This window comes from Lactuca saligna, chromosome 7 (genome assembly GCF_052625555.1).
Source record: "Lactuca saligna cultivar CGN05327 chromosome 7, ASM5262555v1, whole genome shotgun sequence".
Lineage (NCBI taxonomy): Eukaryota > Viridiplantae > Streptophyta > Magnoliopsida > Asterales > Asteraceae > Lactuca > Lactuca saligna.
Window position 1 is genome coordinate 64,373,773 of NC_136423.1, and position 13,036 is coordinate 64,386,808.

Consider the following 13,036-nt stretch of genomic DNA (forward strand, 5'->3'; position numbering starts at 1 on the left):
CTAAAGAGGTTTAGTATGGAAAATTCCAAGAAGGGAGAGCTACCTATCCAGAGCAATACCAAATTGAGTAAGACTCAATGCCCGAGTACAGATGAGGAAATAGATGACATGAGTCGTGTACCTTATGCTTCCGCTGTCGGATCGATCATGTACGCTATGACATGTACTCGTCCTGATGTGGCATTTGCTTTGAGCATGGTCAGTCGCTATCAGGGAAACCCAGGTAGAGCTCATTGGATAGCCGTGAAGAATATACTCAAGTATTTGTGAAGAACGAAGGACTGGGTCCTTGTACTTGGCGGCAATGATACTTTGAGAGTAGATGGTTACAGTGATGCCAGCTTTCAGACGGATAGAGATAACTTCCGTTCTCAGTCAGGCTAGGTATTCTTATTAAATGGAGGAGCAGTTACTTGGAAGAGTTCCAAGCAAGATATGGTGGCTGATTCTACTTGTGAATCAGAGTACATAGCAACAAGTGAAGCGTCGAAAGAAGCAGCTTGGTTGAGGAACTTCATCGGGGATCTCGGAGTTGTTCCAACCATCCAGGAGCCTATGGAACTGTTCTGCGATAATGAAGGAGCGGTTGCCTTGACAAAGGAACCGAGAGATCATGGTAAAACCAGACATATCGACAAAAAGTACCATTTTATCAGACATAGAGTAGAAGAAGGCCATCTTATAGTAAAGATGGTATCATCTGAAGATAACCCAACAGATCCCCTCACAAAGGGTCTGAGTAGGGCTAAGCATATTCAGCATGCTCGGAGCATAGGACTGAAAGATGATATTAGTTTTAGTAGTTAGATTAGTTTTGTTCTGAAACTTGTAACAAAGTAAATGTAATTGACTTTTGGTGATTAAATAATAAAGTATTATTTATAAGTTTGGGTTCTACCTTTTGTCAATTGTTTATTATTGTGTTTCCTTTTTTGCATGTTTTACTTCCCGAATAATAAGATTATTCAAACTCCACAGTCGCTCGTACTTTTGGAAGTAAGTAGTGAATCAAGACTGTCATGAACTGGATTGTAGATTGTCTAAGGATAGACATGGCAATAGATTTTAATGCAACGTTCATGAGTACTCAGAAATTGAGATTTGAGTATTGGATAAACCCTCGCTCAGAGTATTACTTCATGGAATTCATCACGAGTAATACTGAGACGATAATATCTTATAATCTTGAAACAGAGATATATGAGTTGTAATTTGCAAGTCGGTTATGCATTGGTAATACGAAAACACATCAGTAACTTGGTGTTATAAAACGTATTATCATGTATGATTTGATGAGTAAAAGATACAAGCATATGAGTCAATGTTTATTCGTTCCTTTTTCCTTAATGGGAAAAAGCGATATCTGTGGGCCCCTCGATGATTTGGTGTTGACTTATGTGCTGGGCCCAACCAGGACTAAATTGATGTGTTCAATTAGAAGTCCTACATCATCACTAATCAGGAATCGGGAAACATAGATTATGGACAAAGAGGTTGATTGCATTCCATGTCTTTTGTCTAGGGATATCTAGCAGAACGAAGGATTATATGATCACTTATCTTAGGACACGTAACTGATTGGGTCAGAGTTCGGCAGCAGCTTTTTGGAAGCTACAATTTGCTGGTCAAATTTAGAAGGCATACTAGCAATTATAGTTATAGACTTATCCAAGTGGGAGACTGTTGGATTAGGTGTCTAAGCCCATAACTATAATTGGTATGTACTTGAATTGATAGCAGCTTAGTCCTTTTGGGTTGCCCTCAAACCTACCAACCGGACGAGGAAATTATGAAAGGAGAGATATTAATTTATTATAAGATTAATAAATTAATATAAATGAATTAATATGTTAAAAGATTAATATATTAATAAGAAATCATTTGGTTTAATTAGTTGTTAGCCAGAAATTAATTAGAATTAATTTCGGGGTTAAAAGAATTAATTATAAGGTGCAGGGACTAGTTTGCAATTATCTAATAGTTGAGTGGAAGGCTCTAGAACCCCCTTGGATAAGGGTGGACGAAATCTTTAGGGGAAACCCTAATAATTTCGTCCATAGGGGCTTGGATAAGGCCCTTGGGTTTGCTTAGGCCCTAAGCAAAGGATAACTAAGGTTTTCCTAAACCCTAGATCCCTCAGCTATATAAGGAGCCTCTTGGTTCATGTTTTGGTCACTCTTTTCTTTGGAAGAAACCCTAAGGGCCAAAATTTCGCATACTCCCTCTTCCCTCTCTCCTCTAATTTCCTTCTTGCTAGTTTGGGTGTGATTCCATTAGAGGCATTACACTTGTGGTGCTAAGCTTCCAAGAAGATCAAGATCAAGATCAAGATCAAGGGAATCATCAATTGTTTACTATAACAAATGAAAGGTATGTAATTACTAAACCCTAGTTTGTAGATTTCGATTATAGCCTCTCTCCTCTAGGGTTCTTGTTTTGCAATCAAAGTTGTATGTTCAGTAGATAAAACATAGATCCAAAGTAGGTTGCATGTGAACTTATGAATTGTTTTCTAGTTTATTTGTTTTACCTAAAACCCATCAGTGGTATCAGAGCCTTTGTTTGTTTTAAATTGAATTGTTATAATTGTTGAATTGCAAATTAGGGTTTATAGCTATTAAACCCTAAAGGCCATTTTTTCAATTTTAGGGTTGTGGATCAAAGGGTTTTTGAAAACCCTAGCCTCCAAAGAACCCTAATCGAAATTGGGGTTAGGGTTTTGAAAACCCTAGCCTCCTCCCTTGGAAATTTCGAAATATGCTATAAAGATTAGGGTTTCTTTGTTTTGGATAATAGTTGCCTTATTGGATAATTGAGAAAAATAAGGAAATTATCCTATCCCTATATTTTCGAAATCTAGAAGGGATATGGATTAGGATTAAATTAATTGTTTAATTTAATTAGATAATCCTTACAAGATTTAATAAATTAATTAAAAGTTAATTAATAGATAAATATTAAATCTAATTAATTGGTTTATTTAAATTTAAAATTTAATAGTTTAAATTTCGAAAAAAATTATATAAACCCTTGGAGTTTTAAAATGTTTTAAAACACATCTTATATATATTATAATTAAAAGTTAAATATTATATATGTATAAGAATATGGTCAGTCAAATCGCTAGTATGCCTCATTCACGAAGCTAGTCTATAAGGGGGGTATAAGGAAACTGCCTATAAAATGGTACTTGAATGGGTGTCCACTCTCACCCACCGCTTCCTTGATTAGTGGAGGGTCGTTAGCAGAACGAATTTGATAGGACAACTACTCATCATTAAAAGTATAATGCTATTAAAGAAAGTACTAGAACACTATTTTTCAAAATCCCAACTCTAGTGACATTAGGAAAAATGTGAAAAGTATGCTAATCCATGAAATTGCACATTATGCTTTATTGGTCGTTAGTGGAGCGTGTGGTGTTAACCGGCACACTAAAAGGAACTAATAAAGAGTAGTAATGGGTATCTTATAATTATCATTTTGATGGAGCGTGTGTGGTTTACCGGCACATCAATAGTTAATGATAAAGACAATAAGGTTACCAAGCACATTTGCATGGTTATTCACATCTAGTTTGTGATCCTCGGTATCCCAGTCACAAATAGTAGAGCATAATCCGAGATTAAAACATGCCATTAAATAGTTTTAATGTATCTCAAAAGAATTAGGAATTTCACTTCGTTTATTTTGTCTAATGGTGAAATTGGTGAATCATCATTCACCTACCTTTATGAGATTTGAACTTGGATCTCGGCATCCCATTTCTAAGTTGTAAATCGTCATAGTTGGGTCCTAACCTTGATATGATATCTTTGGGTTATTATATTGAGGTGTCTTGGAATCTAACTAAAACTATCTTTCTTTTCAGATGTCTACTCCTGGAAACACTTCTGCTTCATCATCCTCCAGCCACAACTTCTCTCTACTAAACATCTGCTCCAAAGTCGTTATGGATGGCTCCAACTATAACGATTGGATGCGTAACATCAAGATGGCGCTTAGATTTGAGGACAAAGAGTATATCCTTGAAAAGGAGCTCAAAGAACTTGATGAGTCAAAAGCCACTCCCGAAGAGTATGCTGCCTACAAGAAACACTATGATGATGCTACCAAAGTGGCATGCATCATGGTTGCAACCATGTCCCCAGAATTGCAGAGGTACTATGAGGACTACTGGCCTTTTGAGATGAATAAGGACCTTATGGAAAAGTACCATAAGCGAGCTCGTCAAGAAAAGTTTGAGGTAGTCAAGTCACTCATGGCTTGCAAGATGAAAGAGGGGGAATCGGTTGTATCTCATGTGCAAAGAATGCAACGCTACATAGAGCGTTTGGTCAAGCTCAACATTCACTTCGATGAGGAATTGGCCATTGACATGGTCTTGAACTCGTTGCCTGATTGTTATGGTCAGTTTATCTTAACTTACCATTTGAACAACACTGAGAAGACTTTGGCCCAATTGCACAACTTGTTGCAGACAGCTGAGGCAGGGATGAAGGGTAAAAGTATACCCTCCACACCTGCAAGTGCCCCTGTCTTGGCCATTGGACAGGGTAAGGGGAAGAAGAGGAAAGGCCCTCCCAAGCAAAACTGGAAGAGCAAGGCTCAAGCTGTGTCATCTAGTAATGGCCCGAAGGCTAAGCCCAATGGTTCCACTCCCCATGTTTCTGATCCAAAAGAGGCCACTTGCTTTTACTGCAATCAAAAGGGGCATTGGAAGAGATATTGCCCACAATATCTGCAAGATATCAAGGATAGCAAAGTGAAGCCATCCTCGGCAGGTATTTACACTATTTCTGCTAATAACTCGTTATCTTCTCGTTCATGGGTCCTTGATACAGGATGTGGTTTTCATATCTGTTCTGATTTGCAGGGGGTAAAGGAAAGTGAGGAGATAGAGCATGGGAGGATAAACTTGATCATGGGGAACAGAAAGTCTTCACCAGTGACCAAGATCGGAGTTTATCAATTATTGCTTAGTAATGATGTTAGATTAGACTTAATAAATTGTTGCTATTCGTCTGAGATGACGAGAAACATTATTTCATTTCATGCATTGTTCAGACAAGGTTTTAAATATTCTTTTAATGATTTGAATGGTTTAATTTCTGTTTATAAGAATGGTGTTTTTGTGTTTGAAGCTTTACCCTGTGATGGTGTGTATGAAACAGTGACTTGTGTTGATAGCTTAGGAAATAGTGTACTTAATATTGAATTGTCTAATAGTGTAGACAAGGCATGCTTGTGGCATTGTCGTCTTGGACACATTAACAAGAAACGCATAGCCCAACTCCAAAAGGATGGAGTGTTGGAATCATTTGACCTAAAATCAGATGATATGTGTGAATCTTGTCTTTTGGGAAAGATGACAAAATCACCATTCACAGGGTCTTGTGAAAGAGGTGAAGGTATGTTGGATCTCATACACACAGATGTGTGTGGGCCCTTCAGATCAACCACAAGGGATGCTAATCGATTATATGTGACTTTCACTGACGATTATAGCAGATATGGTTACATCTACTTGATCAAACATAAGTTAGAAACCTTTGAAAAGTTCAAAGAGTTTAAGCATGAAGTCGAAAATCAATTGGGCAGAAAGATCAAGATACTTAGATCCGATAGAGGCGGGGAGTATCTTAGTACCGAGTTCAACGACTATCTGAAAGAATGTGGGATAGTCTCAAAATTGACTCCTCCTAGGACACTACAGTTAAATGGTGTAGCTGAGAGGCGTAATCGAACCTTGTTAGACATGGTTCGTTCCATGATGAGTCGTGCCTCGCTTCCTATTCACTTCTGGGGGTATGCCTTAGAGACAGCTGCCCACATCCTCAATCTTGTCCCTACAAAGAAGGTTGCCAAAACACCTCACGAAATGTGGACAGGGAAAGTTCCCTCGTTAGCACATATTAAAGTCTGGGGTTGTGAAGCTTTCGTAAGACGAGAGACTCACGACAAGCTAGCAGCTAGAAGTGAGAAATGTGTTTTCATTGGTTACCCAAAGCAGTCTTTTGGATATTTGTTCTACAGACCTAGTGAAAACATGGTGTTTGTAGCTCGAAGAGGAGTCTTTCTGGAAAGAGAGCTCATATTCAAAGAGGACAGTGGGAGTACCATTGACCTTGAAGAGATTCAAGAGTCAGCCAATGAAGGAACCTTAGATGACACTAGCACTCAACCAGAGGAAATAGTCCCTGTTGAACCGGTTGATAAATCATTACCGCTTCGAAGATCCACTAGGGTGAGTGTGCCACCTGAGTTGTATGGTTTTCATATTACTTCAGATGGTGACACATTCATAAGTGACAGAACACTGGTAAACTTAGATGAACCAGTCACTTATAAGGAAGCAATTGCAGGCCCAGAGGCTTCCAAGTGGAAAGAAGCAATGGACAGCGAGATTAAGTCCATGTATGACAACCAAGTTTGGAATTTGGTTGATAGTGCACCAGGTCGGAAGCCAGTTGGGTGCAAATGGATCTTCAAGAAGAATACAGACATGGATGGGAATGTGCATACGTTCAAGGCTCAACTGGTTGCAAAAGGTTTCACTCAAACCCCAGGGGTTGACTATGATGAGACTTTTTTGCCGGTGGCTAAGATTAAGTCTATTAGGATATTGCTCGCCATAGCTGCCTTTCATGACTATGAAATCTGGCAGATGGATGTCAAGACTGCCTTCCTTAACGGGAAGTTGGCTGAGGATGTTTACATGAGTCAGCCAGAGGGTTTTGTTGATGCAAAGTTTCCTAATAGGGTATGCAAGCTTGAGAAATCCATTTATGGATTAAAACAAGCATCTCGCAGCTGGAATCTTTGCTTCCATGAGAAAGTCAAAGAGTTTGGTTTCTCTAGAAGTGAAGACGAGTTTTGTGTGTATATCAAGGCTAGTGGGAGTATAGTAACTTTTCTGGTGTTATATGTCGATGACATATTACTCATTGGTAACGACGTTCCAACCTTGAATGAAGTTAAGTCTTGGCTTGGAAAGTGTTTTGCCATGAAAGACCTAGGAGAAGCCGCCTATATTCTTGGGATTAGAATATTGAGAGATAGAAAGAAGAGACTAATTGGACTTAGTCAGAGCACATACTTGGATAAGGTACTAAAGAGGTTTAGTATGGAAAATTCCAAGAAGGGAGAGCTACCTATCCAGAGCAATACCAAATTGAGTAAGACTCAATGCCCGAGTACAGATGAGGAAATAGATGACATGAGACGTGTACCTTATGCTTCCGCTGTCGGATCGATCATGTATGCTATGACATGTACTCGTCCTGATGTGGCATTTGCTTTGAGCATGGTCAGTCGCTATCAGGGAAACCCAGGTAGAGCTCATTGGATAGCCGTGGAGAATATACTCAAGTATTTGTGAAGAACGAAGGACTGGGTCCTTGTACTTGGCGGCAATGATACTTTGAGAGTAGATGGTTACAGTGATGCCAGCTTTCAGACGGATAGAGATAACTTCCGTTCTCAGTCAGGCTGGGTATTCTTATTAAATGGAGGAGCAGTTACTTGGAAGAGTTCCAAGCAAGATATGGTGGCTGATTCTACTTGTGAATCAGAGTACATAGCAGCAAGTGAAGCGTCGAAAGAAGCAGCTTGGTTGAGGAACTTCATTGGGGATCTCGGAGTTGTTCCAACCATCCAGGAGCCTATGGAACTATTCTGCGATAATGAAGGAGCGGTTGCCTTGACAAAGGAACCGAGAGATCATGGTAAAACCAGACATATCGACAGAAAGTACCATTTTATCAGACATAGAGTAGAAGAAGGCCATCTTATAGTGAAGATGGTATCATCTGAAGATAACCCAGCAGATCCCCTCACAAAGGGTCTGAGTAGGGCTAAGCATATTCAGCATGCTCGGAGCATAGGACTGAAAGATGATATTAGTTTTAGTAGTTAGATTAGTTTTGTTCTGAAACTTGTAACAAAGTAAATGTAATTGACTTTTGGTGATTAAATAATAAAGTATTATTTATAAGTTTGGGTTCTACCTTTTGTCAATTGTTTATTATTGTGTTTCGTTTTTTGCATGTTTTACTTCCCGAATAATAAGATTATTCAAACTCCACAGTCGCTCGTACTTTTGGAAGTAAGTAGTGAATCAAGATTGTCATGAACTGGATTGTAGATTGTCTAAGGATAGACATGGCAATAGATTTTGCTGCAACGTTCATGAGAACTCAGAAATTGAGATTTGAGTATTGGATAAACCCTCGCTCAGAGTATTACTTCATGGAATTCATCACGAGTAATACTGAGACGATAATATCTTATAATCTTGAAACAGAGATATATGAGTTGTAATTTTCAAGTCGGTTATGCATTGGTAATACGAAAACACATCAGTAACTTGGTGTTATAAAACGTATTATCATGTATGATTTGATGAGTAAAAGATACAAGCATATGAGTCAATGTTTATTCGTTCCTTTTTCCTTAATGGGAAAAAGCGATATATGTGGGCCCCTCGATGATTTGGTGTTGACTTATGTGCTGGGCCCAGCCAGGACTAAATTGATGTGTTCAATTAGAAGTCCTACATCATCACTAATCAGGAATCGGGAAACATAGATTATGGACAAAGAGGTTGATTGCATTCCATGTCTTTTGTCTAGGGATATCTAGCAGAACGAAGGATTATATGATCATTTATCTTAAGACACGTAACTGACTGGGTCAGAGTTCGGCAACAGCTTTTTGGAAGCTACAATTTGCTGGTCAAATTTAGAAGGCATACTAGCAATTATAGTTATAGACTTATCCAAGTGGGAGACTATTGGATTAGGTGTCTAAGCCCATAACTATAATTGGTATGTACTTGAATTGATAGCAGCTTAGTCCTTTTGGGTTGCCCTCAAATTTAGCAACCGGACAAGGAAATTATGAAAGGAGAGATATTAATTTATTATAAGATTAATAAATTAATATAAATGAATTAATATGTTAAAAGATTAATATATTAATAAGAAATCATTTGGTTTAATTAGTTGTTAGCCAGAAATTAATTAGAATTAATTTCGGGGTTAAAAGAATTAATTATAAGGTGCAGGGACTAGTTTGCAATTATCTAATAGTTGAGTGGAAGGCTCTAGAACCCCCTTGGATAAGGGTGGACGAAATCTTTAGGGGAAAACCTAATAATTTCGTCCATAGGGGCTTGGATAAGGCCCTTGGGTTTGCTTAGGCCCTAAGCAAAGGATAACTAGGGTTTTCCTAAACCCTAGATCCCTCAGCTATATAAGGAGCCTCTTGGTTCATGTTTTGGTCACTCTTTTCTTTGGAAGAAACCCTAAGGGCCGAAATTTTGCATGCTCCCTCTTCCCTCTCTCCTCTAATTTCCTTCTTGCTAGTTTGGGTGTGATTCCATTAGAGGCATTACACTTGTGGTGCTAAGCTTCCAAGAAGATCAAGATCAAGATCAAGGGAATCATCAATTGTTTACTATAACAATTGAAAGGTATGTAATTACTAAACCCTAGTTTGTAGATTTCGATTATAGCCTCTCTCCTCTAGGGTTCTTGTTTTGCAATCAAAGTTGTATGTTCAATAGATAAAACATAGATCCAAAGTAGGTTGCATGTGAACTTAGGAATTGTTTTCTAGTTTATTTGTTTTACCTAAAACCCATCATCTTTTTCCATACAGACCTGATTTGAGCCATGCAGCGGCTCCAAACCACAGATCTAGGCTTCTAGGGCATGCTTATCACGTAAAGTTGCAAACTTTAAGTGCATGCATAGCTTTAGGGGCTTCAAATGTCCAAACTAAGCTCTTAATGGGGTTCTAAGCTCAAGAGGGACCTTAATCACCAATATGACTGAAACTTAACACTTCTAGAAAGTAATGAGAGTCCAGATCTGAAGTATATCCCAACCATAAGGTTTCTCTTCAAGGATTTGGGGTTTTGTGGCTTAAAAACAACAATTTAGGGACAAACAAGATCTAATACATCAATAATCAAGATGGAAACTTTATTACCAGAATGGATGACCACAAACGAATGTGTTCTGGATCTAAGTCCCTTTCCTTGACCTCTTCAACCTCTCCATTCTTCCACTTGCTCCAAAGTGCACCAAAAGTCCCTTCACAAGGCAACAATCACTCAAACTTACAAATGGAGGCTAGGGTTTCGATAAGGAATGCTCTGAGGGTGATGGAGGTTGAGATGGGGCTATAAGGTCGTTTAAATAGGGTGCAAACCCTAAGGATTAGGGTCTCCTCCTGATTGGCCTACTCGTCGCGTCTAGGTGTGGACTCGCCGAGTAGATCACTTAAAGCCAGCATCCACTCGACATCTACTCGATGAGTTAGGGCTACAACTCGTCGAGTAGCTTTTCCCAAAAAAGAAACATTTAATCAAAATAAATACGTACCAGGAACGGGGCGTTACAACAAAGATCAATGGTCCATGATGTTGATTACAACCATTGATTGAGAATTAGGAAGGACAATTTGATCGGAAGCTTGATCGAGATTCAAAAGTGGAGAGGATAATGGGGGTGGCTTCTATTGCTGGTGTGAGTTGGCTTTTAGTTTTATTTATTTTTATTTTTTTACTATAGAAAAAAACATACATGATAATGGAAACTTGCTATGTTATAACTAACACGTAGATATAAGTGTATGCCTCTATACTACTAAAAAAGCATAGGGGACATTTTAAAAACAAATTACAATATTTCATAGGGTAAAAATGGCATTTCCCGTTCGAAACTCAATGAAATTTTAGTGTTTAAAAGCGCAATAAATTTAGGATTTGAATTTCAAGGCTTCAGGGCATGTCTCCTTGTTTTCCTAAGACCACTACTACATATGGACATAGTGTTATGACACCAAAAAAGTGTCATCTCACATCCCACATTACCCATGGTGTCATAACATCATTGTGGGAAATGGTTACCAGCTCACCATGTTATAACACTAATTTTTTTCATATCATCATTTATTTTATTTTATTTTATTTTTATTTTTCGAGTTTTTTTTTAAAGAATTTTAAAACATAAAAAAATTAAAATATAATATTTAAATTAAACATAGCATTTAAAAGAAAAGAACATTACAAGGCAAAAAAAAAAGACATGTAAAAAAAGACATTACAAGACGAAAAAATACAATTTTTCCTGAATACACTATTTTTTTTTATCATCATTACCATCGTAGATAAAATCCATCAACTCCTTGTTGGATTAGGTGTCTAAATCCATAATTATAATTGGTATGTACTTGACTTGATTATGAGCATAGTCCTTTTGAGTTGGCTTCACTCATGCAATTTGACAAGATGACAAGTGGAGAAAGGGTATGATTTATTATATGAATAATAAATTGGTACTCTGAATGCTTTTTTTAATATATTGCAATATTAATATATTATCTGGAAATCATATTATTAATTAGTAATTAATTAAAAATTAATATAGTGTTAATTTTGGGATTAAAGGAACTAATTAATAATAGAGGGACTGGTTTTGCAAATCATTGATAGTTGCAAAATAGGGCTGATGGACTCCATAGAGTGGAGTGGACGAAATTCTATATGGAAGTCCTATAGATTTCGTCCAAGGGCTCTAAAGAGGGGGTCCATGGGTTGCTTAAGCCTTAAGCAAGGAATTAGGGTTTCCACTTGAAAACCCTAGCAGCCACAACTATAAATAGACCCTCATACATGGTGAAATCGACCGTAAGCTTGAGAAACCCTAGAGTATTCGATTTTCCACCTCTCTCCAAGTCATTCTTTGCATTGGGTGTTTGTAACTCCATTAGAGGTGCAACACTTGGAGCACTAGGCTTTCAAAAGTCAAGATCAAGCAATGATTGTTCTTGTTATTACAATATAACAAGTGAGGTAATCTTCTAATCCTATTTCATATGTGAATTTCGAAATTGTATGCTAGTCTATAGGATTATTGATTTGGTGTTCATATTTGTATGTTCAATATAGAAAAACTTAGATCCAAAGCAATTAGGGTTGCATGATCACATAGGATTGTAGTTATGCTCAAAAACTTATCAGTGGTATCAGAGCCTAAGATGTTTTTCAATTGAATTGATACAAGAGTGAACTGCCAAAAGATTAAAAAATCGATTTTTATGCTATCTACGACATAGAACTCAACGAATTTACTCGTCTGGTGCCAGATTTTTCGATTTTTTTTTATCAGATATTGATTTTGATAGTTATCATAACTCGTTTTTTAATGCCTAAATTCAATTTTATTGATTGGTATATGATATCCTTATAAAAATTGAAGATTTTTATAATTATGGATAATATAAGATTATTTTGATTCAAAGATTTAACCTAGATTTTGAAAAGTTTCAAATCGCACCCTTTTGGTTTTATAGTTTGAATTTGAAATTAAAAGTTTTAATTTTTGGAAATTTAAATGGTAAGACCCTAATAATCTTAATAGTTCAATATGCACCATTAGGTTTTCTAATTTAAAATTTGATTAAATAGCTTTAATTTTGAAATCTTAAATTTAGAACCTTGGTATTTTGAATAATTTAAATATACACCCTCGTGGATTTAAATAATTAATTAATTAAGTGTTTAATTAAAAGATAATTAATAAACTCATAGATAGCTTTAAATTTAATAAAGTTAAAAGATTAATTTATTAAAAGATTAAACCACCTAGTATTTTAAAAGTCTAAAATACACCCTTGTACTATATAAAATTAAAAGTTTTATAACATCCATAAACATTTCATAAAATTTAAACTTTTTAAAATAAACCCAAATCCATAAATTGTTTACAAATCATAGTTTTTTTCCAAAAAATTTCCCAAACATCAGAGTTTCCCAAAAATCATAAGTCCAGAACGCGAGGATGTGTACGATCACGCATTCGCCTTGACAAAAAAATATCTGAAGCACCTGAAACAATAAATTGAAAACCATAAGCATAAAGTTTAGTGAGTTCCCTCCAAAATACCCATACACATAACAATACTCATACAATAACAAACAACATACTATGGGTCCAATCAACCATCAAGTTGGAATACCCCAGGC